The 24,568-nt window shown below is 31.5% G+C and overlaps 1 protein-coding gene across 6 annotated transcripts in view; it reads right to left on the bottom strand.

Moving 5' to 3' along the window:
• The window catches only part of LOC105257952 (venom dipeptidyl peptidase 4), a 317,166-nt gene that overhangs the window by 150,739 nt on the left and 141,859 nt on the right, over nucleotides 1–24,568 (bottom strand). The gene's annotated exons all lie outside the window — the stretch shown is intronic.

Raw genomic sequence — 24,568 nt, 5'->3', positions numbered from 1 at the left:
CAATAGCATTCCTTTATTGTAATTTCATATAATTATTATATTAATTAAGATACCAAATTTTATTATATATATAATATAAAATTTTATTAAAATTTTGTGATAATTCTCAAGCATTCTTTCATTTTTAAGATAATAATATCGCTACGTCGATCGATCATTTGTTCACGTTCTGTTTTTTTAAAATATTGACGGTTTTAACACGCGAAATGTAAGCATTTCTCTCCGTGTAATTATTTTCACTGTGATTTACAGACAGAACTGGAATTATTGCAATTTTACTGATTTCAACATTCGAGAGTTCAACTAATATGTGATGTTTGAGTTGTAAACTCCAATGTAAATTAGAATTCACAATCCATATAAAATTCGAGTTGGCATACAGATAAACAGGATCAAAGCAAAAATTCTTCACTATCCGCAAGTTACAGGATTTGGATTACGTGTATTTGCGATCGGAATCCATGATACGATGCGTCTAGAATCGCGTGCGAAATGATACAAATGATTACAGAAAGAAATCTTTGAAACGCGACGCGCGATCAAGTTCTCAAAACCGATCCACAATTATAAAACATGCATAAATGAAACAAATAGAGAAAAACATAGAGATGACAAGAAACACGAGTTTAAATATTAAATGTTAAATTTTCCTCTGTTTTTACATTAGTCCTCTTATATAACATATAAATAAAATAGAATTAGAATTCAAAAATATATAAGATTTATCATTGTTTATTTTACATTACTAGCAATCATTTTTGAATATTTTTTGAATATTTTTATAATTTCCAATATATTTAAAAAAAATATAAATCTACATGTATATTATATATATTTTAGAGAAGAAATAGTATTTCCATAATACGCAATTAGCAGAAAAAGAACAACTGTTAACATTTTATATTCCTTATAATATATATTAAATTTTTTTAAATATATTAATACAATAAGAGGACCAATTTTGAGTAAATGTATAAGCTTGCGCAAGCAATATACTTTTAAAGAGATTTATTCGAGAAGAGAAGAGAGGAGAGAAAGAGATGAGCGTTTTGAACGTAAAGGGAACAAAGAGATTGTACAATGAGGCCGCGCGAAATAAAAGAGTCAAGGGGAAAGAGGATGGAGGCAAAACGCGAGTGGCAAGGATGAGTGGAGACAATATGCGATTAACCCTTTACAACGGTCGTTCCGTTATTTTTCGCCAAGGATCGGCACAATTTTCACAACAAACAGGCTACCATAAAGTATCGCTACAAGAGTAGAAGCGGCGCTTCTAAAGCGCAAAATGTTGCATTTATTAGACCAGGTGATAAACGACTCGCAGGTGCAGCGAAAAGGCGACTTGAATAACAAACGCTCAAACTTGAAAACTTGTATCGTCCGATGTGTAACGCGATGTAGTCGGAGGTCGCATCTCTTATTAAAATATTTGTGAATTGTAGACTTTATTTAAGATATATTTGTTATGCTGCCGAGAACGAAAAATCGTCTTCAAAAATTCTTTGCTTACATTTTTACTCCTTTGAAGAACTTACGTACGAAATATCACACATGTAAGTATTCGAAAACTTGAAATAAATAAGTTAATGCTCTTTTATTTTATTATTCAAATTTATGTGATTTCTAAAAAATATGTTTCGATCGGATTTTAATTAAGTATCTGTTAATTACTAAATTATCTCTTAATACACATCATCATATGTAATAAAGGAGCATCGAGACAACATCTTCATCCAAAACAGAGGTGTATGTTTCAGCAATTCTAACTTGTGCTATATTTCATGTAAATATGATCCCCTCCAATTAATAAAGCATTATATAGCACAGTTGAGAAAGTGGAAGTAAGTTTCGTGTCTATTAAGGTGAAACGAAACAGACAGACGATGACAAATTACATGTACACAGCAATCACTTACATTTCCTAGGCGAATTTATTCCTCGATCTCTTGTACTGTTAATATCACAGCCAAATATGCCCTAAAAACAAGCACAATATAAGCTTCATCTCTCCCTTATGCCATTAGTTTATCTTCTCTTTACTTTTTTAATTAATTGTCTGCCTTTTTTACAGATATTTTACATAGTTTTACGTAAAATTTTATTATAATTTTTAAAATTTGCTATTCGTTATCGATTGCATTGTATAAAACTTGGAATTTATTTATAAATTTGGAATTAATTGTCATTGCGAAATATATAAATTGCAATTATTTTTACAAATTTATTTAATATAGATCCTCAAGTTAAAGAAATGTTAATCTTTTGATGCATTCTATTTGAAGTCTTATACATTAAAGTAACATATTGAAATTATTATTTTATGTAACATAAACAATAAAATGTAATAAAACTAAGCCTTTATTGGTATCAGCAAGAGTTTATATATTAAAGTCTCGGTAGAGAAAAATTATCGAGTACATAAATAGAAATTAGAAAAAGACAATGAAAAAATTGATTAGTTACTCTGCTTCAAAGGAATAAATTTTAGCAACTAGAATTCTTCAGAACCTCTTCGTATAAATTTTTTTATATGTTAATTATGTGCATGTTATTATTTAGAATATTAAGTCAGCTTCAAGGAACCGAAAGAAATTTGCATTAACATTTATCGGAAAGCTGTCTGAGAGATATTCTCCTCTCGGGGGAGAAACGCAATTGCCCGCAGTGTGGTACAAATGTCTTTGACGACGGGGGTCGGATACATATCGATACTCGAAGAGAAACGCAAGAAGTCAACGGAGAGGCGAACCACGAGACAAACTTAATGTAAGAATTCCATGACAGTTGCAAAAGTAGCTCAAAGAATTTTGCCGAAAGGATATGTTGTTATTAAAGTTACCCAAACTACTTTACATTTCATTTTTTCTTGTTCAAAAATTATTTCTGATCGCATTTAAGTATACCACTCGCTGAGATAATATCTCTCGCATAAAATAAATAATATAAAATAAACAAAATATAATATAATATAAAGGAAAAATAATATAATATAATGTAAAAGCGAAATGTAATATAAATAGATTTCAATATAAGTAGATATAAGTAGATATAAGTAGATCAATACGTCATGTTTAAAAATTCTATAAACTTTAAAATTATTATAAATTATTATAAATTTTCTATAGTTTAGAAATAAAATTTATTACTCTTTCAGCATTTTCAATAATGAACGTTAACTTCAAGTTTCATAAAAAATATATATTTTTAGAAATATTTAACATTATATATAAATTATAACAAATATAATACATATTAGACATATGAATAAATGTTATTTCGTTTCATAGAGAATTAATCTTTCTCGATTTTGTGCGAAATTAAAAGATTGAAAAGAGATTTTCCACAATTAGAGACTGCAGCTCATCCATCTTAATATAGAAATATGTCAGATTGTACTCTATCCCATGAGATTATCTCTCACTCTAGAATTCGGATTCAAGATTAGAGTGACTGTGTGTGAAATCTATCTTTTATTCACTGTTTCCCACATATCATGCAGCCACCATAAGATCCGCCATTATATTAATATGTAAAGCTACGTACATCTATTAATTCGTGGAATAACACGAGTGACACGAATATATTTATTAGATTAATTTTAATCCATTAAATTAAATTCGTTTGTGTTTATCTAACTAATTTCATTATATTGTTTTTATATCAGATATACATATACAATTAGACTGAAAGTAATTAAATTATTGCAATTGTTCATAAATTGAAAATTAAAGATGTAAAATTTGAAAATTTTAAATTTTTAAAATTTAAAAATTCTTCGTACAAAAAAATATGTAAAATATTTTATCATCAAATATAAATTATTGTAATTTAAAGTACAAAAATGTGTAATTATATATTTTCACATATTTTATTTTATTTCATATAATTATTATGTTTTTATGATATTATATATATTGATAATTTGACTTGAATTTAATGTATAAATAAAAAATATATTTTAAGATAAAATAATATTAACATTTTAAAATTTAATCTCTTGTAATGCTAAAAACTAGACAATGATAAGTTTTTCATCAAGCACAACTCATGCATTTATTCGCTCTAGTATTATACTTTTATAAAAATCGTATTGAATATTTCGTGTGTACTTTTCATACATATAGCATGCTAAATGTAGATAGAATGTGCTTTCATCCTGTCGTGCAGAAGAGGGGCGATACTATGAAAAATTTAGTTTTGTTCCCTAGTCAATATTACGTGACCACATCAAACGAAAATTTGCGTTTGGGATGCTGTAACTATGTAGAGAAAATATAAAATATTCAATATAAAATAGCTCTCTAGATAAAATCTCAAACCAACAGAAACGAGAGAAAAAAATTGCTTAACAGAGACTGATTGTGTAACTCTTTCCTATATCATTTCTTCTATTATAATAAGTTTGGAAATATTACTTTTTTTTAATATATAATACGCAATTGGTCCCAATGCAAAGTTCTTTCGTCTAAAATATAACAAACAATTTACAATAAAGAGTTCAACTTTTATCAAATACGTACATATTAAAATATATTTGAATTAAGAGATTTTTTAAAATGATTTAATTTAATCGTCTCGTATCCTTAAATTTAACTCTCTCGATTATTCAACATATGATTTTAACTTAATAAACTTTGCAAAAAATTGAACATGAATAAATTCCAAATTACATTACAACAAAAAATATAATCACAAATACTTGCATTGCGTGCGACAAATAAATATGTTAAAAATATTATTTTTCATGTAATTTTCTACCAGAATATTTTCTTGCGAATGAAAAGACAACTTTTGCTAATAAATTAAAGGGAAAAGATATATCTATGGTTCAGATTAATAATGTGTTCTCTTATAAATGATCGGTAATTCTACACACGTGACGAGAGAAATAATAAGTTGACTTCCCGCGACAATTAGTGTGGAAATGGAGTGTTGATGGTTGTTAACAGTCATGCTAATACGAATATGTTTGACGACGCACTTTCAACTAATCCATACACCGTCAACATACTCGTTCGACAACCTCTGTCGCACAAATGACGCGGGGTGAAATATAAATCGCTTTAGACGGAACCACTTGCTGAGCAACGCTCAGCACTCTACGCTCATTTCGTATCGGCCGTACGAAAGCCGTTTGCATAACGTCATTATCTTCCATTAAATTCATCGCTTTCTGGGTTATATATACAGAGAACAACCTGTATATACCCTTTTTCTTTCCAATTATTAGGAGAGTTATTCGCTCTCGCGTCGACCAATTCTGCGCTGCAAGTTGTAACAATACGACGCCCACCGTACGCTCGGTGAGAGAATCGAGAAACAAAAGTAAATTTTCAATTTCCCGATGTTAATGAGCAAACTTTTATTAACGGCGGGCAAAATGGATTATCTGATCGAAGAACGAAAACTGTGAAGTGTTATTACTGTTCAACTAATTATTGCGTATTGCTCGTTTTCTCATTTTCCGCTACAATAATCGATCGACAATCAGATTATTGATATTCCACGTTCTTCACGTAAAACTGCATCCGTCAAAATACAAAGTACACATAAATTTTCACTTAAAACAATTTCGAGATTTCTCTAGTAGTTAAGTAAAAAATACAGGATTTTCTTATTCGATTTAAATAAATTAATTTTTATTATTCATTTTTTTAATATAAGAAAATCGTCTCCAAAGGGGACGATTAAGTCAGATTTAAACGATTCCTTCATTAGTCTCAGATGCACAGTCGTCATTTCGGGGATATCTCGCAGAATCAGAAAAAAGGTTTTCAACATTTTTCGCGCAACCCGACTTGCAAAACACGCGGATACAGGTGCAATTTTTTCGTACAGCCACGAATTATTATTCCCGCGTGCGCGTCCCGTGTCAGTCTTGGTAATTCCATCGTCCAGTCGCGTCGACCATTGTGTATATCCGCGTGTTGCTGCCTATGCAGCTGTGCACCTCCACCTAATAGTCCATGCCAGCGCGAAATTGTCGCTGCGCCAGCAGGAATTTTGATTTGTCGTGAATTCGCCGCATTTCGTTGTCTGCCTATCTCTCGAGAGGTAAAATTGCTTGAACGCACGAATGTCGATGAGACGCATTCATCCAATTTTTTCTCATGTTATTTTCGTCGCAATTTTAACAGACGAACTATGATTAATCCTTGAAGCAACGTGGAAACATGTTTTGATTAATGAAGGAATCCGAAAACGTCACACTTAATCGATCAGTCGAATAATCAGAGTTATGTAGCATGTAAAAACGAATTTATGTGTATGTATAATTTCGTGTGTCAACTCAACGGATTATATTCGCGTTACTGTTTTCATGCGCGGATTTTAAATATCAAGCGCATTGCAATATCCGGTGATTCCAAAAAATACATTGTACAATCAGTGTTTTTGTAGTATTACATTGTCCGTCAAATCAGGTGGCACAAATTAAAGCTTGATATGCGCGCTTCGCGAATGAACGTATGAAGATAATTGAAATCAATTAGAATAATTGCGATATGAAAATATTATAAATGTGTGGGACACTAGGATATATTTCAATAATAAACACACACACAACTTAGCAACCAAGTTCGAAAATTATTGAAATAATAATTATATATTTTTGAAATAAATACCTTCAAAAATTTTTAAAAATAATATATATTATTTGAAAATATTCATAATTTTTATATTAACTTTTACTTATAGTTTTAATTACATGTATTTTTTCTTTACTAATATATATACTTTTGCTCAAAATTAAAGCATATTTTTTCACTTTTTCTTTAAAAGCTGATATTTAAATTTTAACGACAAATTTTAAAGAAAAAGTGAAAAAAATATGCGTTAATTTTATCCAGGAGTATATATGTTAGTTATTTAATAATAGTAAAACATTAAAAAGAAAAAAAGTCATATGTGTATAAAAAAGATTATACGCATATGTTTTCATTTTCATATACATTTAATATTTGATTTTATTGTTTAACAAAATCCATTGTTGCATCAATCCGAGATAAAAAATTCGATGAGAAGATTAAATGTATGAAAGTTGATTTATACGACAATTTATGTAGCGATTAATCTCTTTCTCTCTCTCTCTTTTACAACGAACAAGCCAGAAACGACGATGGCTTGCCATGCTAGCATTTCTGTTGCAGAAGAGATGAATACCTCGTGTCAAACATGTTATACGCTTTGTCTTTCACGAGCAGCCGATTATTCGGGGTGAACAGAAGAGCAATTGTCGGGGCAACGAATTGGCCCGAAAAATATATTGTTTCAATAACGTTACCACTGCTACAGTAACTGTTGCATTGCGCGACAGGTGACAGTACAAATTATGGTTTTTCATGTTTGCTCTCGTAATTGAACGTTTAGTTAGAAAACTACTTCAATTTTTCAATCAAACCGTGAAATCTGGTATAACGTAACTCTTCGAAATATTTCAACGCATCGTGAATAACATTCTTGTACAGGAAAAAATTACAGAGATAATTAATCCTTTGTGCTTTATAAATATTTCTGCTTCCAATAAATATTGATAATTTGGAAAATATGAAATATCTCTTAAACAAAAGCTAATTTAGTTAAATATTTTTATATTTTCTTTATTAAACAGTTTATTAATAGTTCATGGAGCGTGCGATTTTATTAAAATTTATATTAAACTATACACTGCATTATTTCGAAATCATAAATCTGGATATTTAAAATAAGTTAAAAATTATTTTTACTTTGAAATTAATTCTGAATTATTTTTTATAATTTTTTTACGATGAAAAATTCTACTACAATATTACAGTCATGTTTTAATCAGAAATTACGCTTTTTATTATTTAATCAGAAGTAACTCATTTTTTAATCAACTAAATTTAGATAACAAACTTCAAATTATGGATTGCCTCTCTTCATATTCTCCTTTATTGTCCCCTTGCGACTTCATTATACGCTTCGTTTAATTAATACAGCTTAATCACAGTTTTTTATTTTTCATAATATTACAATATATTCACAGAATCATCTCTTCGTTAGAAAGAAAACATATTTTTTAATAAAAAATTTGCTAGTAAATTACAAGCAGTAAAATATTTAAAAATTTTATTACATTAAAAATAAAATGATAAATCTAGAATTTTTATACTATTAAACGCGGCAAGTGACAAGTGTTTTATGTAAATTTATAATAACTGAAATTTAATAATAAATTATGAAAAAATAACTTTATCTAATAATAACTTCAGGATATAAATTTCGAGATTTTTGCTTTTTGTATGCGCGTTTTTAAAATAAAACATAAATGCAAATGTGATATTCCTCAGGGTAGATTTCTTTTAAATTTAAGCGACTCTAAGTGTACTTGACGCGATAACGTGAAAGATAAAATCAAGATAATTTTAAAATTTACAATGCTGTGGCAGTTCCTTTATTAACCGGTGTTTGAGTGAAACTCAAGTCGATCCTTAAAATACAAGTTGAAAAATGCTGAGTTAGCGCTGCGTTGAAGAGCAGAGGGATTTAAGTGGACCCTCGAAAGCCGCGCTGTTGCCCAGATTGGCAAAGCTTCGACCACAACCGAGGTTTCTTCGATATAGCCGAATTAGCAATATTTCGTTGGCGGCCATAATAAGCTGCACTTCGGTAGAGTGTAATTTTTTATTTAAATATTTCAAATCTGTCCATTTAATTATCGAAAAAAGTTACAATTTTTACAAAATTAATTATATTTTATTCCTTTATATATTTGTTTTGATTACGATTTTGTTGGAGAAAATTACTTATCTAATTTTGGAAAATATTCCGTGTATCGTTACATATATACTGATATTTATTTTTCTTTAACGTTTGTGATTTATGATTTGTATAAAAATAATAAAAATAATAAAAATAATAAATTAAAATAAATTAAAAAAACGATTTTCTCATTTGATCTCCGCGTACAACTGTGCATCGGAAAAAGAAAATGCGACCACATTTCGCAGCAAAGTTTATGATATAGATAATAACAGTGACATAACTGGAAGGTGGCAAAGCTGATAACGCGTTGATCATTTTCCAATTTCCGCCCGTTACATAGTTCCATTGGTTCGTTATACATAATTCCTCGCCATCTTGCTGATGCACTTTGTTACTCCAAGTATTCTCTCTCTCTCTCTCTCTCAAAATTATTATCAAGATAATCGAATAAAATATTTTTTTTACATTTTCTTTTTAATTTTTTAAATAAAATATTCTTGCAATGGCGAGTATCATCTTATTGTAGGAATCAGCGGTTTTAATTGCGATATCACTCGTTACGACTGACAGATAATTCCAGATTGCAAAATTAAATTAATTCCATTTGATTAAATTCCAACAAATTATAACTTAGTGTAATTCAAGAATTATTCTGATTTAATTAACAAGTCTTCAGTAATCGCTTTAAAAATTTAATTATACATAATAACGAAACACGCGAATCGTCTAATTAGCAAACATTTGAGTCAAACCCCTCAAATGATACACATTTACGCGAGATTCGCGTTAAATTATTCGTTTCTCGTTAGACGAAAATTCTCCTCCCCTTCTCTCTAGTTTCTATTTTCACCCTAGACGGCATCGTCTCACCAATGGTAAGACATGCCGTGATTTGCGTTGTAGCGATCGTAATAAATAACCGCTGCAAACAAGGTTTGCCTGATGTCTTGCCTGATAAATTATTCGCTTCCAACTTAACTTTTGCCGTGAGCTTAGTTTGCGCGAAATCGACCATTAGTCAGTGTCCCACCGGCGCTATTCTCGCGCATCGGGTAGGCGCGTAAAACGAGACAAACTAAAATCGACCATTTATTATGCGGCAGCTGGACTCTGAGCTTTACAGCGAGTGGGAAGCTGGGCGGGTTTTTTTTTTCCTCCCGTTGTGCAAATGGCAGGATTGGGTTTCATTATAGCACGACGAGCGAAGCCGCAGTTCTTATTACTCATTTGCGCATTTGCAATATTCTTTCTATCGCAATTAGACATGTCGAACGAAGCAGCGATGATAAAAAGTGTGGCGCATCGAAAGATAAATTTAAAATGATAACGTTTGCAAATACCGCGATATTTGTAAACCAAAATTAGTTCTCTCTTTGCGGAATATTTTGCGAATGTTTTGCATATAGATCGGAGTTGAAGTGTTGTTAGAATGAAACGTTGCATGTATACCAGTGTTAAACATATCGTACCCTCGGAATCTACCATATAATTAATGCAAACATGCCTTGTGTGCGATGTCACATATATGTTTAACCTTCTCTTGCATATCGCGCTAAAATAACTTTGTTAAAATATGATATCAGATGTGACTATATGTTTAAATGCTTGAAAAATGCTGTTTTTGCAGCAACGCGAAATAACGTAATTTGAATTCGTATTATTTACTTTTTCGTATTCGTCAGCTGTTCGTAAAACTCGCGCAATTTAAACTACACTCTTTGCATTATTTAATATATAACAAATGATGGAAAAGTTTATTACAGCTGTGGTGCAATTTTAGTTACATTTAGGCTACAACAGGAATTCTTCAAGCGAGTAGAAAATTAAAAAAAAAACTTATTCGTATTTTTTTATTGTAGAAGAAAAATCGCTTTTACTTTCTCTAAGAAATGTCTCTATATTATATTTATTACCGAATGTATACACAGAGAAAAATGTATACTGTATTCAAGTAAATATTATTTATTTTAAGTATATCATAAGTTTGTATATCCGCAAATATATCAGCATTTATCACAAGCATTAAATTTAATTAAATATATTCTGAATTTTAGTAAGTGCAGTATTTTAATCAAGAATATTAAATTAAAACAAAAATTTGATTTGCTTACTACAAGAGTTGACGTAAAGTAAGTTTGATTTTTCATTGATACCACTTTACAATATTCTTGAAGAGAAAATAAATTCTTCTTTTGAATACATGATAATGAGATTTTCTAACACTTGTGATGAGTATATTTTAAGATTATTATCAAGAATATATTCTTTGTTGAAGAAAACTATTGTTTAAAAAAAGAAAAATAAACTGAGCAATCGTTTTTCTTGGCGGTAGAATGATATTTTTCTCTGTGTACATTAGTAAGAAGGGAAAGGTACATCACAAATTATAATGTGGAATTAATATTTTTAAAAAAGACATCTTGCTAGGTAAACATTGTTCGACAAGTAATGCGGATAGTTTGTTACTAGTCTCCTTTATTAGAATTTTAACGATAGCACGCTCTTTAACACCAAGCCAGATTCATAGCGAACTCGCTGTAGCATCGTGCAACTTTAGACCGGGCCCACTTTGAGCCATTATCCTCGGCGAACAATCTACAGGAGGATAAGTTTGCGGAGGGCTTTTGCACGTCACGGCCGAGTGCAAAGCCAAAGAGCAGAAACCTGGGCGTTCGAGTGAAACTTTCGACAATTAATGCTGGCGATCCTTCGCTAGGATAGCGGGATTTCAATAAGACTGGACGAACATTTAATCCACGAAGTAGATAATAAAAAGGAAAGCTTGTAATTCCAAGGAAAATGTTGTAAATATAAAATGTCTATTATTGTTACACATTCTGAAGAAAAATTGACAAAATTTAAATTCCCTTGTGCTTTTTGCGAATTAGACATTTTTCCATTGCGGTTTTCAATGATTAAGAAATTTTATACCCGATTAAAATTTTGTATCTGAAACAATTTTTTTTAATCCAATTTTTTATTATCAATCTCAATGTTGGACATGCATTTATATGAATTATGAACATATCCTCTTTATTTATTAACGAAAATGAGAGCTCGATATCGGACGATCAACTTTAAAATTAATGTTAATTCCCTTATACATATGTTATGTGCGATAGATATGTATCCTCTATACATTTTGCACGAAGGCTGACGTGGCAACGCTAAAATAGGCTACTTTTCCGGCACGAAGGAGATCAAAGACTTACTGACGGATACTCATTATCCACCTACATATTCATATAATACGACTGCAAACGTATGTACATTGTAGCTAATTATAAAGTGCCTGCTCGATTAAATGTACACGTCAACGGGATCTATCTTTGTGAGGATTAAGCAAAGAAGATGCTTTTATTACGTAAATCGTAAAATCATTTTCATGTGTATAGAGGTATTAGTACACAGTTGTAGGTATTATATTAGTATTCTAATAATATGATACAGGAAAGTGTATCAATGAAATGAACATAACTGAACATAACTTTGTTTTTTCACTCGTTGATTTTTTTACGTTATATAATTTTTTACATTATCTCTAGCTTTCTTAGTCTTCCTTGACATAATTTTCTGCATTGAGAAGGAATCTTTTTTTCTCTCCAGTGAAATATATCGTGCCCGGATAGATGTCGACGTTGCTTATTGATAGTACGGCGCTTCGAAGTTTCTCAAGTGGAAATTTCAGCATCGCGAAATATTTTATAGGCGTGGCAAAGTCTTGTTTGCGCAAATCAAAAAAGTAGGTGATGAGAATATTTCCTAAAACATACATTGTTTTATGTCATATGAATAAATAAATAATGAACAAATTTCATTCATGATAAATTGACGTAATTATTTGTTAATCGGATTGTATTATTTTGCTCCATCGTTTCACCGCAATCGAAATGCCACTTAATTTCTCTCATCAAATGCAAACGGTATCTATTTTACAAACCATTCAATGCGCACGATAATTTTCATTAATTTTCAAATAATATCGCGTGGAGCAATCGTTTCAGGTTTCAATCAGAAATATCGGGCTACAAAACCTTTATAATAAAGCTGTGTAAAATTTCAATCATAAAATACTAGCTATTTGTCCAAAAAAAATCGACCTTTCAAAATAGAATGTTCGTACATTTTTATTTGGGACAATAGAGAGTTATAAAAAAATATTTTCATTATAAAAAGAAAATATTATAATTTATTACTTTAATCACACTTATTCTATCGTAATTATTTGATATTTTATCGTATTATTTTCTTTTCGTATTTATTTATTTTATGTTATTTATTATTTTAATATTTTCAAATAGTATCAATACACTATATCTTTTCAATATATTACACATAATTATACATCAAAAATATTAAACCGTGTTCTTAATTAATTCTTTTCTTGATTCCTTTTTTTTTTCAAGATAAAACTAAAATTACTTACTCCAGATATTGAGTGTTTTTAAAAAAGGTACAACACGTAAGACGACTTTAATATTAATCGTGGATTAAGGCAAAGTATATTTTCGATGAAACGCAAATTTATTCGCCACTCTGCGCGCCGTTTTATCGGTCGTTCCGAAACGCCTGATAGATAGCAAGAATTTCCGAGCGGTTCGTGGGATGTGCGGCACGTGTGCGTTTCTTCCCCGCGGGAAGCACAACTGAAAAGAAATACGAGCACACATACACGTACACCCTACGCACACATTGCACTCTTGAGTTTACGAGAAGAAGTGCCCTTAAAATTCAAATTCCACCGGCGAGTCCCACCAGCCGAGATGAAAGTTGCTATTCTGATCGCGAGATCGGCACGTCTGAATAAATGATGAACAAATTTCGTTGTGATGGAACTTGGCGAAATTTAAATAAATGATAAAGTAGTTTCTCCGCGCCGCGGAATGTTTTACTTCCCCATTTATCTTTTATAGATTTTACAAATACAGATGACTTCAATCCTAATGTCGCGTGCAAAAGCCTTTCCATATTTTGCATAGAGTGCAATATAAACAGATTCATAATCAATATTTCAAGCAGTATGAATTAATATAAGTTTCTTCAGAAGCATAATAGGATCATGATAATAAGAAGTATAATATTGCAAAGAGTAAATCAACATTTTTTAAAATATTAAATACACACAATATATTGCATTTACAATATCTGTAAAGTTTTCTTCATATTTTCATCTACAGTCGATATAAAAATATTGAAAAAAAATTATTTATAAACCGATGAATATTAAAAAAAAATTTATTTATAATCGACAAATGTGCAAGTTGCTTATAATCGAATAAATTGCTCGCTTTCATTGTGCAAATCCGTTTGTGTAGCAAAAGAATCGCGAGTTTTTTGCATGTCAATAATTATTTAAATCATCTCGTCTGTATTGCGGTAAAACGAAATTAAAAACACGCCGAGAGACATTCGTTTTGTTCCCGGGTGTCTGTGCATTACTCCCTTTATTCGCATTCACACAGTAGTGGGATTAAAGTGGACGGCTCAAGATGAAAGATTCTCCTACGCGGCTCCTATTCCTTCGTATTTTTTGTCGGCATCCAGTACGATAGAAGCTTATCGTCGTTAGTTCAGCTATATCTGTGTGCAAGTATTCGCGAATATCATTTGCATTATCGTTCTTTCACCTCTTTCACATTCTACAAGCTATACTAGGCTGTTCATCGCGCTTCTTTTCATCTATCGATCTTTTTATTTCAATGTTTTTCACGATGAACATGTTGCGTCTATAGTTTTCAACAAACTAAAAATAAATATCTTTTTGCCAAAAAAAAAAATGTTATAAAATGAATAAAATATTGTAGAAAAATCTTTTTTCCACGAGAATCGTTTCTTCCTAAGAAGAAATCAATTTCGAATTGTCCAAGAAATACGCTTGTGCGCATTTTGACCCACAAATCCGGTTAGACTTTGTATACTCACGTACGGTACGTGAGTTGCACTTACCGTAGATACGTGCAAGTACGTCGACAGACGAGAAGATGAAAGGACGAAAAAGGGGAAAGCGAATGATTGAGAGGCTGGAAATACAAGGAAGTCGAATACGTCACGCAATGGCTTTTAATGCCCTCGGAGACGCGATATTCCGCGCACAAGCGTTTGCAGCGGAATTTGCTGAAAGCATGCACCATGCAGTTTATTTAATTGTTCCGCAATTCTACGGCACGAGTTGCCATGCCAAATGGCTCTCGCTTTGGTAACCATTCTGGCAGTGCCAAAATATAAGAGAGTGCACAATAAAAACGTGAGAATAATCGAAGACATTTTTCATCCTGTCATTTAAATTCAATAAAAAGAAGCACAGGGAACTCCGTATTCCTTGCTATAATCCTTGGTGGAATCCTTTATATATATATATCACTCACACCCATGTACTTTTTCTCGCCAAATCTAAAATTATTTTTTATTTACGCATTTTCAAGAGCTAAATTTCTTGATTTTATTTTGTCACGTTTTAAAAAAATTACAAGTATATCATATGTTCAATATTGTAATATTGTTTTTTACAGATTAACTAAGCTAATGCAATAGGTCTCTATCGGTTATCAATGATAAGGCAATTAAAATATTTCAAGCACCACAATTATTACTTAATATAATTTAACCGTATCGTAAACAATGTTAAAAAATTCCTCGATAAAACTGAAGTATAAAAATACAAAAAGCAACGTGTGTGTTTGCAGGAGAAATTTTCGACAAATATTAATATTCGTTTGTGTATAATTCAATAAAAAAAAAAAGAAAGAGGAAAAAAATACTGATAAACTCCGGCGCAATTTATTTAATCATCGCGCTCTTCGCTGAAAATCTCCATTACGAGCGGCTATTGCGTTTCCCGGTCGTTTCATTGGGTGCGTTTTCCTTCCTCTTTTTTTTCCTGCCGTCAAAGTGATCCATGTAATTGCGCTCTTTTGCATCGACACCGCGACGACAAGGCCGTTTTATCGCGAATATCGAAAAGTGCGCGTCGATCCACGAAAGTGTCGCGCGGGGAATACAGGCTGCTAGAGACGGTGTCCTTAAAAGCTTTCACGAAATTGACGCTCCAACACATACAAGCGCACACGTATACGTACAGCAAGTGTGCGCCAACACATGTACACGTTTACCTGACTTTTTACCCTGGCCAATCTGACATAGTCACAATTTTCTAGATTCCCGCTCAATTTTTCGGCGCCGATAAATTTCGCATTGACATTTAACGTTGTCGAAAATTTTCCCGGAACCTACTTTATGCTTCTTTACTACACAATTTGCTTATCTTTTGGCAACAGTGTGCAGTTTTATGTTGGTGGTAAGATCGTAAATTTCATAAGATTGCCTCTGTTGAGACTATGATTAATATATCCTATGTATACGAATACGCGGAGAGGAGCTTACAAGCCAAAAATTCAATGAGGCTACTTTAAATCATGTGTGAATGGAAGGATTTTGCGTTGGCAGAAGTATAACTGAATGAAATCTCTCGTTAACGGCGATATCATCTAAATGGCGGAGACTATAAAATTCATGCTGATAAATTCTTCCATGAAGCACTTTAAATGTAGAAAATAAAAAGTAGGTGAAATACATACATGCACTTTTACATTTAATTGTTATCCTTGTTGCGTACAATAGAGAACATATTACATGAAATAAATTACACGAAATAAAGAGAAGAAATTAAAAAATGAAATTCTAAGAGAGAGATATTAATTTAATTTTGAATCTATATTAATTAAAAAAATACTTCCATCAATTAAAGTACAAGGGTAAGTATAAAAATTTGACTGCATAAATTGGATACAATTAATTCACGTTATTAAATTTTCCATAAGCAATTCCATGATTTTATTACGCGGTGCAAAAATATTTTAAAATACAAATTTATTCTTGAATAAATAATAGCGCGTAATTCCAAAGTAAAAACGATGAAAAATATATGTTCTCATTGTGTACCAAATTGGATTTTAAAAAATTCTGTCCATTTTCCAGAAATGCTTCCTTTCATAACTAAGATTTTTCCAGGCTGCAATAAAGCAACGCGTAATTTCGCATGTTATACTCAAAAATTAATAAAACTGCGAAAAACCGTCAAACGCGCAAGAGGCACTAAAGCGAAGAATTTTTATTTCGACAAAAGTGACATTTTTGTCAACTCGTCAACGACGTAAAAATCGATGAGGAGCAGCAAAATACGCTGCAATATGCGAAACAATATATTTCCGGAACAAACGTCTCTCACATATTACGACGTATTTTGTACGTGTGTCGGAAATCAGCACGTCCAACCGAAATATAGACGTATAATGACGATATATGCATACGCAGCGAGCGGGAAATCTTATTTACCGTACGCGTGTATATCGTGAATTATTTGTTGAATTTTTGCCGAGCGCGGCAGAACGCCGGGAATTTTCTCTTGCGCAGATGGAATTTTTCCGCCGGGCACAAAAAGCGAATGTCGACCTTAAGAAATCCCATTCACGTTTAAAAATTCACCGAGGCCGACGAGCTTGTTGAACAAGTGAAAAAGCGCCTTCAACCAAGAGGATATTTACCGCCGCCGAATAATACGTGTCGACAGGTTTTTCTATCGCGCCACGAGGATTCTACTAACGAAATGCGTAAATAACGATAACGTTATCAACGCTACATTTTTTTTCTGTCAGTGATAAATTTCGCTCGTAAAAAAGTATCAGCCTGCCGGACGGAAAATAAAATATGTTTTTTGTTTCGAGCGAAACACGCGATCAATTATCCCGCAACAAATTAAACAAGTGTAAAAAATATTATTTAATTATATTGTTCATATTTTTTCGCGGAAAAATAAAATGTCTGTGTAATGAAAAACAAATAATAACATGTATGATTTATTAAAGTATTAAAAAAATTTGTAAATAAAGATAAAAATAAGCTTACAATTTTGCCTATACAATAATTTTTAATAACTTGATCAAAAACATCGATACAAATATTTGATTTGTTCGGAAAGTAGATAGTAAGTTTGCTATTTCTGTTGAAAGATACCGAAGCTTATACTATCTTTGAAGTAGTCGCTATCAAACTATACTGCATTGGGAACGTAACAAATGCACCGACTGTAAAACGTAAGTGTTGCTACTTCCAGAATCTCCAACAGACGCATCTGCAGCAGTATTTCATCAAATATGCAGAAACGGATGAAACATGATGCCTATCTGCGTCTCAGTAATCTCGCTTCCATAAAATAAATTGCGACTGAAGCCGACTTAAATAATTCTACAGACTTAATAGGTTTTCAAATGAACATTGCACATTCTCTGTGATTTATTACAATACATGTAACATATTAACGATGTTAAAAAGAAATATTTGAATAAGTAAAACGCTGAGACAAAATCTTTTTCTTCATTCACGATTGGAATTACGACTTTAAATTCTTTATGTAATCAAGAGACATAATTAACTTCAACCTTCCTTCCTTCATTTCATATGCATTAATGCAAATAAGACTTTTCATAATATCCTTTATCTTCTTCGCAAACTGATTTGTGTTATAAAAAATACAGGATACTGTGAATTCGTGTTCGAAAAAACAAACGAGCAAAGATTCCTTCCCGGTTCTCTTCGGGAAAGTCTTTTTGGTGGAATTGAGAATAGAAAAATATGAGTAGCGTCCAGTTATTTTCGCAGCTCGTGATAAAAAATCATGCCGCTTCGACCAGCGAAAGCCGAGAAAAGAAAAAAGAAACTCTTCGCACCACGTGCCGCCTTTCGAGAGAACACTCGTCCCCGTAAAAATTTAATATCTAATATAAACTGGCTACAATCCACCGCTCACGGCAAACAAACACTTTTCATATCGCACGTGTTTTTCAGAAAAACTCTACTTTTTCGGAAGCCACGTGCCAAATATTTGAAATTTCACAGAAAACTTCGTGATTGATCAAAGCCGCTGTTCGCATTGTTGGCATAGAATTTTCACCGATTTTTTGAATGAACACTGTACATATTAAATGTCACCGCTCGTCAAAAAATCAAACAGCCGTAAAATATTAAAAATTAACTATAAATTAATATATATTTTTTATAAATATCAATACAATTTCTCAATTTCACAAGATGTTAAATTTTATTCTGACGCGACAAAATTGAAAATACCATCGTTTCTCGTTCATCTATAAACCTATATTAATTGCAACACATACAGAATTACGAATTACTTTACAAATTACTTTACGAGATAAGATGCTTAATATTTTCAGCAAAATTCAGATTTCTTCGCACAGAAAAATGTACAGAACCGACTAATTTCTTTTCAAAATATCGTAGATTTCTATTAAACAGCTGCGATGTAAACCGATTAACGAACAATCGCGTTGTAATTTAAATAATATAATCTACAAAGTTACAACGTTGATTATTTTAACACCGGACAATCTTGCAACGAAAAGTACACGTTTTATTGTGTAAAAAACTTAAGACGAAGCGCTACTTGATTTTCGTTCTCGAGCCCATTTCAGCTCACGATCTTTTTCACTCTCGTAGCTCAGAAAGTAAGTGGCACGAGTCGAAGTTCCTTCTTCGCCTTTAAAAGATTGCCCTCTTGACCTCCGCAACGACCTAGATGTTACTCGTAACATCACGGATTATCATACATATCGTCCTCGAAGGGGCGATGTAAGGCACCGGGTGTCCAACTTTCTTGGGCAAAAGGGAGATCGTATGGAGATTTTACAACGAAATGTGCCGTATAAGATTTGCACACATTTCCGCGTAAACATATGTGGCGAAGAAAAAAAAAAGAAGTTTCCGAAACTGCGTAATTGTTGGAGCGGAAAGAGGATTTTCGTTATTTCCACGACAGATGGAATTCGTTACTTGAAGCAAACAGTTCAAAGAGAGAAAAAGCCGCGCGAGTTTTGTAACGAATGGACAGCGTAATGCAGTTTTCCATCTGGCGATACATGGGACAGTTCGCAATCAAAAGCAACGCTAAAAAGTTACGGTATTCGCATTATATGAGCAAGAGCTACTACGAAAGCGTATAAAAGTGAAAAATTGTTGCTTTCTGTATTGGAAATTTGATTTTTTTTAAATTTCAGAAATAATTTTTAGGCGAGCTCGTTTACATTAATCATATCACAAATAAATCATTTAATTACAATAAATACAAATATTCGCGAGAGAAATGAATAGTTTCACGATTAAAAAAACATTTTTTTTTTTCCAGAAAATAAACAAGATGGATCACGGTGCATGATATTGCCCGACGGATATTGTACCAAAAATCGCTTGGTCTAAATAAGCCTTTGGAGTAATTTCCTTTGCATTCGGTTCAACAACCATTTTTCCACAAAATATCGTGCAATGTTTGATTTAAAATTGTGAATCGAGACTGAACGCTAGCCGAATAAACTACGTTTGCCCCGCTTCGTATAACGGAAGTGGTCAAAGCTTTGTTCCGAGTCCTTCACCCTCCCACGCACATGAGTCGTGGAGCAATAAAAGTTTCTATTGACCGTGTCGCTCTATCTCGCATGTACATACCGAGGTACGTAAGAGACTTAACGTAACGTTAACAAGTGCTTTGTCTGCATTTCATTGAAAATAGCATTATTTGAGTGGCAAGTAGGTATAAGAATTTAACAAAACCCTTTCAATTTCCTCTCTAACAATCCGTTTTAATTATTCTATCATTCTCATGCGATGAAACTGACGAATTTATCGTTATTATTATTCCTCGTGTAAAGAAAATAATTACTGTAAAATAATATTTATTATACACTTGAATGTATTTATTATACACGCTAAAATATAATAATAAAATAATAAGTATAAGATTATCGATTTGTATTTATATCGAATGATTTTTAATATTAACAAAACGTCTTTTTTATCGCGTTGTAATCACTAAACAATCCATTTAGTATGCAATATAATTAGTATGCAAATATAATTAGTATACAATATAATTAGTATGCACAAGAGAAATACTCTTATCACAAGAAAAATCCTCTTATATTATTCTTAATTTTTAATTGATTATTTTTAATTTTTCATTATTTTTAATTTAACGACAAAAGACAGATACGTTGCCTGCATTGCTACATTTATAATTAAGAAGAGAAATAAGTGTAGAATATATAACAAAAACAATTAAATTTCAAAAATTAAAAAAGAATATAAGAAGAAAAGAAATGTATTAACTATAATAAAAAATTATAATTTTGCATCTATCATGATATACGCTATGTATTTAATTATAATATATGCTATATATAATAATATGCTATATATTTAATTTTTATTTCTTTGAAACATAAATATGAAAGTAGTAAAATGATTGGTCTGGAAAAATAATCAGAAACGTTGTTGAGTTGTACGAATTTCTGAATTGTTAATTTATAATAAGAGCGCCAGCGAACGAAGAAAACTTGAGAAAAAGAACTCGATTCTAACAATAAGCAAAATTAATTAGGAGCATTATAATTATATAGCTTTTTACATAGTTCTTTCTCTAACTTTCTAATTTAACATCGTTGGATAGTCGTTTTTCAAAATATGCTGCTTAACTTGCATAATAAAAATGATCTTTTCTTTACATAATAAAGCGACCAAGTTTTCACAATAAAAGTAATTAAGCAAATAAGACGCAGTTGACTGGTTGCTCATCGTTAAAAATGTGACTTTTTTGTCTTTGTTAAACAACTTTACGAGTATTTGAACCCGCGCGAGAAATTTATCGGAAGACGAAACCGATTAATTGAATCCAATAAAATCCAATGCAACTCGCAATAATTACGTAAACTAATTATAAAAAATCATAATTATGACGAAAAGTTCTATTGATTTATATTCCTGATTCAAATTATAATGTGTAATTGAATATAAAAAAATATTCGAAGCGTGTAGCTGGCACATTTAGCAAAAAAATTCTGTGATTTATTAGAAATTCCGTCAGATCGGGAATTAATTAAAACATTTGATTTGCATTCGTCAATATTGAAGTTTTAAAATGCAGTTTAAAAAGGTACAGCTATTTCTTTTAAGTAGATTCCTGTCTGGAAAATAAAAAGTTACACAATCCTATTTCTACAGTCTAAGTTAAAAAATTACTTTTAAAACTTTTAAAAATATCTTAAGTAGATAAAGCTCTCAATTCGGTCCTAAAGAGTTTAACTATCCACTACTTATCGTTGCGAATTGAAGCTGTTACGGCTTAACGACAGATGCCGGAAGACTTAGTCGCATGTTAGGACCTCGTGCTGGCTTGTTCTATAATCTGAAAGCTGTGAAAACTACCATGTTATTTCCCACGCGTACTCTAATATATAATCGTATAAATCGTACAAATTGCTTCAACCAAATACGACCGAATATCCGCGAATAACATTGCTTCTTTCATTTTCTAGGAGAAAGATCAACAAATTGACGCTCGTAGAGAGAAAAAAAATATCCGTTAAAAATAAATTCATATTCGCAAAAATAAATATATAGGAAACTCTCCGAAAAAAATACCATGTAAAAAATACGGTGTAACGTATCATTATTACGTTTAAATAAAAAACAACGCAAAGGTCACAAAAATTGAAAATAAAATTCGCGATCAAATTTATCGCGTTTCCTACAGCGTAGCTCGAATATTACGTATGCCTCGCAGGTTGCACCGGTCAGAAACCGCTCGCAGAGTCAAGAGCGGTTAATTGATAACTCCGCGCAATAAGTATAAATTTGCAATTCCGCCGTAGTATGCAAATAAAGTCAATGTTTGGCGCACCGAGCGTCAGTCGACTCCAGTCGACTAATTGATTCCTCGGGGCGCTTCGCAGAGCGCTTACTACTAACCAACCGTCCCAACCGGCGCGCGACACAACTTCCGGTGTGTTACAGCTTCCGCGTGACGATCTTAACCGGTTACCTTCCAACACGTTCGACAGTTGTTAAATTCTCCCCATTCCCCATTCACGCATCGCCGCCGCAGGTTTATCGTTTCTCCCTCTCTCGTGTCGATAAATGCGGTATTGTTCCTCGTTAAGTTCCGTCGCGCTGCATTATTGGCGATAAACGTATAATCAGCCACACTTGTGCCTCGTCGAAGATGCAGACTCTAGGGAGAAGCTTCGATAAGAACGTATCTGTCGCGTCTCGCAATGATTTCGCCTCAAATCATTGTCACATCGAGCGAGATTATTAGTTGGATTTTATCTTATTCTTAATCTAATCCATCTTGTGAAAAATCCGAAAATAATTTCGAATAAATTCCTTCTACGATTTATTTAATAAATTATCTGAAAGGTTTTTTCAATTAGAATTACTGACGTTTTAAATTAGATTTAAAACTAACTATTGTACTAATATTATTATTATTATATACTAATATTACTTCCACTTTATCTTTAATAAAATACGTTTAATAAAATACGTTTATTCGAGGAAAAAAATTTTATATATTCCTATAAATATTTAATAAATTTCAAACAGGCCAAAAGGGAATGATGTCGGTTACTGAAAATAACTTACATCAAGTGAATTCAGCCCCCTTCGTAAGGTCGGCGGCAATAAATAGTCTATAGCTATTTCTAGTGACGATTGGATTCTCCGGAGAATCGATGCCTGGCTTTTTCGTCCCGCCAGGTTTTCGTCCGTCATTCTTTCCAAGATACCTTTCTACCTTGTACATTTTCATTTTACCGTTTCCTTATTCCGTCGCTGACCTTTTCAATCGTATCTTTTTCCCAACAAGTTTTCGCCATAACAAACTTTCAATCAAATTTATGAAGGCAAAATAATAAAGTCTCAATTAAAATCTCGAGTTATAACTTTTAATTTTTCTTTTTAGAATCTTCAAATCTATCTTTCGATTAATTCTGTCTGTGATTATCCATTGAAGAAATTGTCCGAACTCTTTTTGCCTTCTCTGTTTACTCAAACTTGCGCAATTTGATGTTTTTACTATATAAATTAATTATATATTTATATTCAATAAATGTCATTATTATGTGACATAATACGTTTCTCGTTGAAATAATAAATATTCAATATTAATCATATTACATCAAATATATTCGATTAAATAACTAAAAAATGTTTCATCGAATTATAATATGCAATGGTATTCTCCACATATTTTATTAAATAATTAATATGCAGTAGTATTTTCCACATTAATAATGAGACAAATAATATAATTATATTAATGCCTTTGATAACAATTTATTGATATATATATATATATATATATATATATATATATATATATATATAATCATGTCAATTTTATGCTTTAAAAAGACTTATTTTCAATTATTATACATAATACATTTTAATTTAAAGATAGAAAAATAGTTTAAGTATTAAAATATTTATACAAACAAAATAAATTATAAGATTTTTATGCTTCGAATAAAAATATCAGAATACAAACTCTTTGAAAAATAATAATGATAAAAATAGACTCTCTCAATGAATCTTTCAGCCAATGTTGTTCATGCATTTTTATGTGATTTTGTAATTTTAATACTATTTGTGTATTTTGTGTACGTGCCATATTGCGCCATGCGCAAACATTATGGAAAATATCGAAACATCGTAGAATTTACATGAAAATTATATCAATTTCATTTGTAAGGCAAATGCACATCGCTGTACAATTTTACGAAGTGAACATGTTAATAGCTCTTTGTAGTGAATCTGCGGTAAATCTTGTGCTTTGGCGGGTACGCCTGTTCATGAATATTTTACCAATCACATGGCGCAACGTTTCTGCACAATTGTTTACACTTTTGCAACTCATGACAAACGCGAAGTTTATTATTAGTGACAAACGTGACATTCGCGCAAATAACTACAAGTTCTATTTCTCGAAATAATTTTCCATATT

The sequence above is a fragment of the Camponotus floridanus genome, unplaced genomic scaffold (assembly GCF_003227725.1).
Source record: "Camponotus floridanus strain SB8 unplaced genomic scaffold, Cflo_v7.5 scaffold100, whole genome shotgun sequence".
NCBI classification, from domain to species: domain Eukaryota; kingdom Metazoa; phylum Arthropoda; class Insecta; order Hymenoptera; family Formicidae; genus Camponotus; species Camponotus floridanus.
The sequence above is the reverse complement of the archived record's forward strand: the minus strand, read 5'-3'. Positions and strand labels throughout refer to the sequence as shown.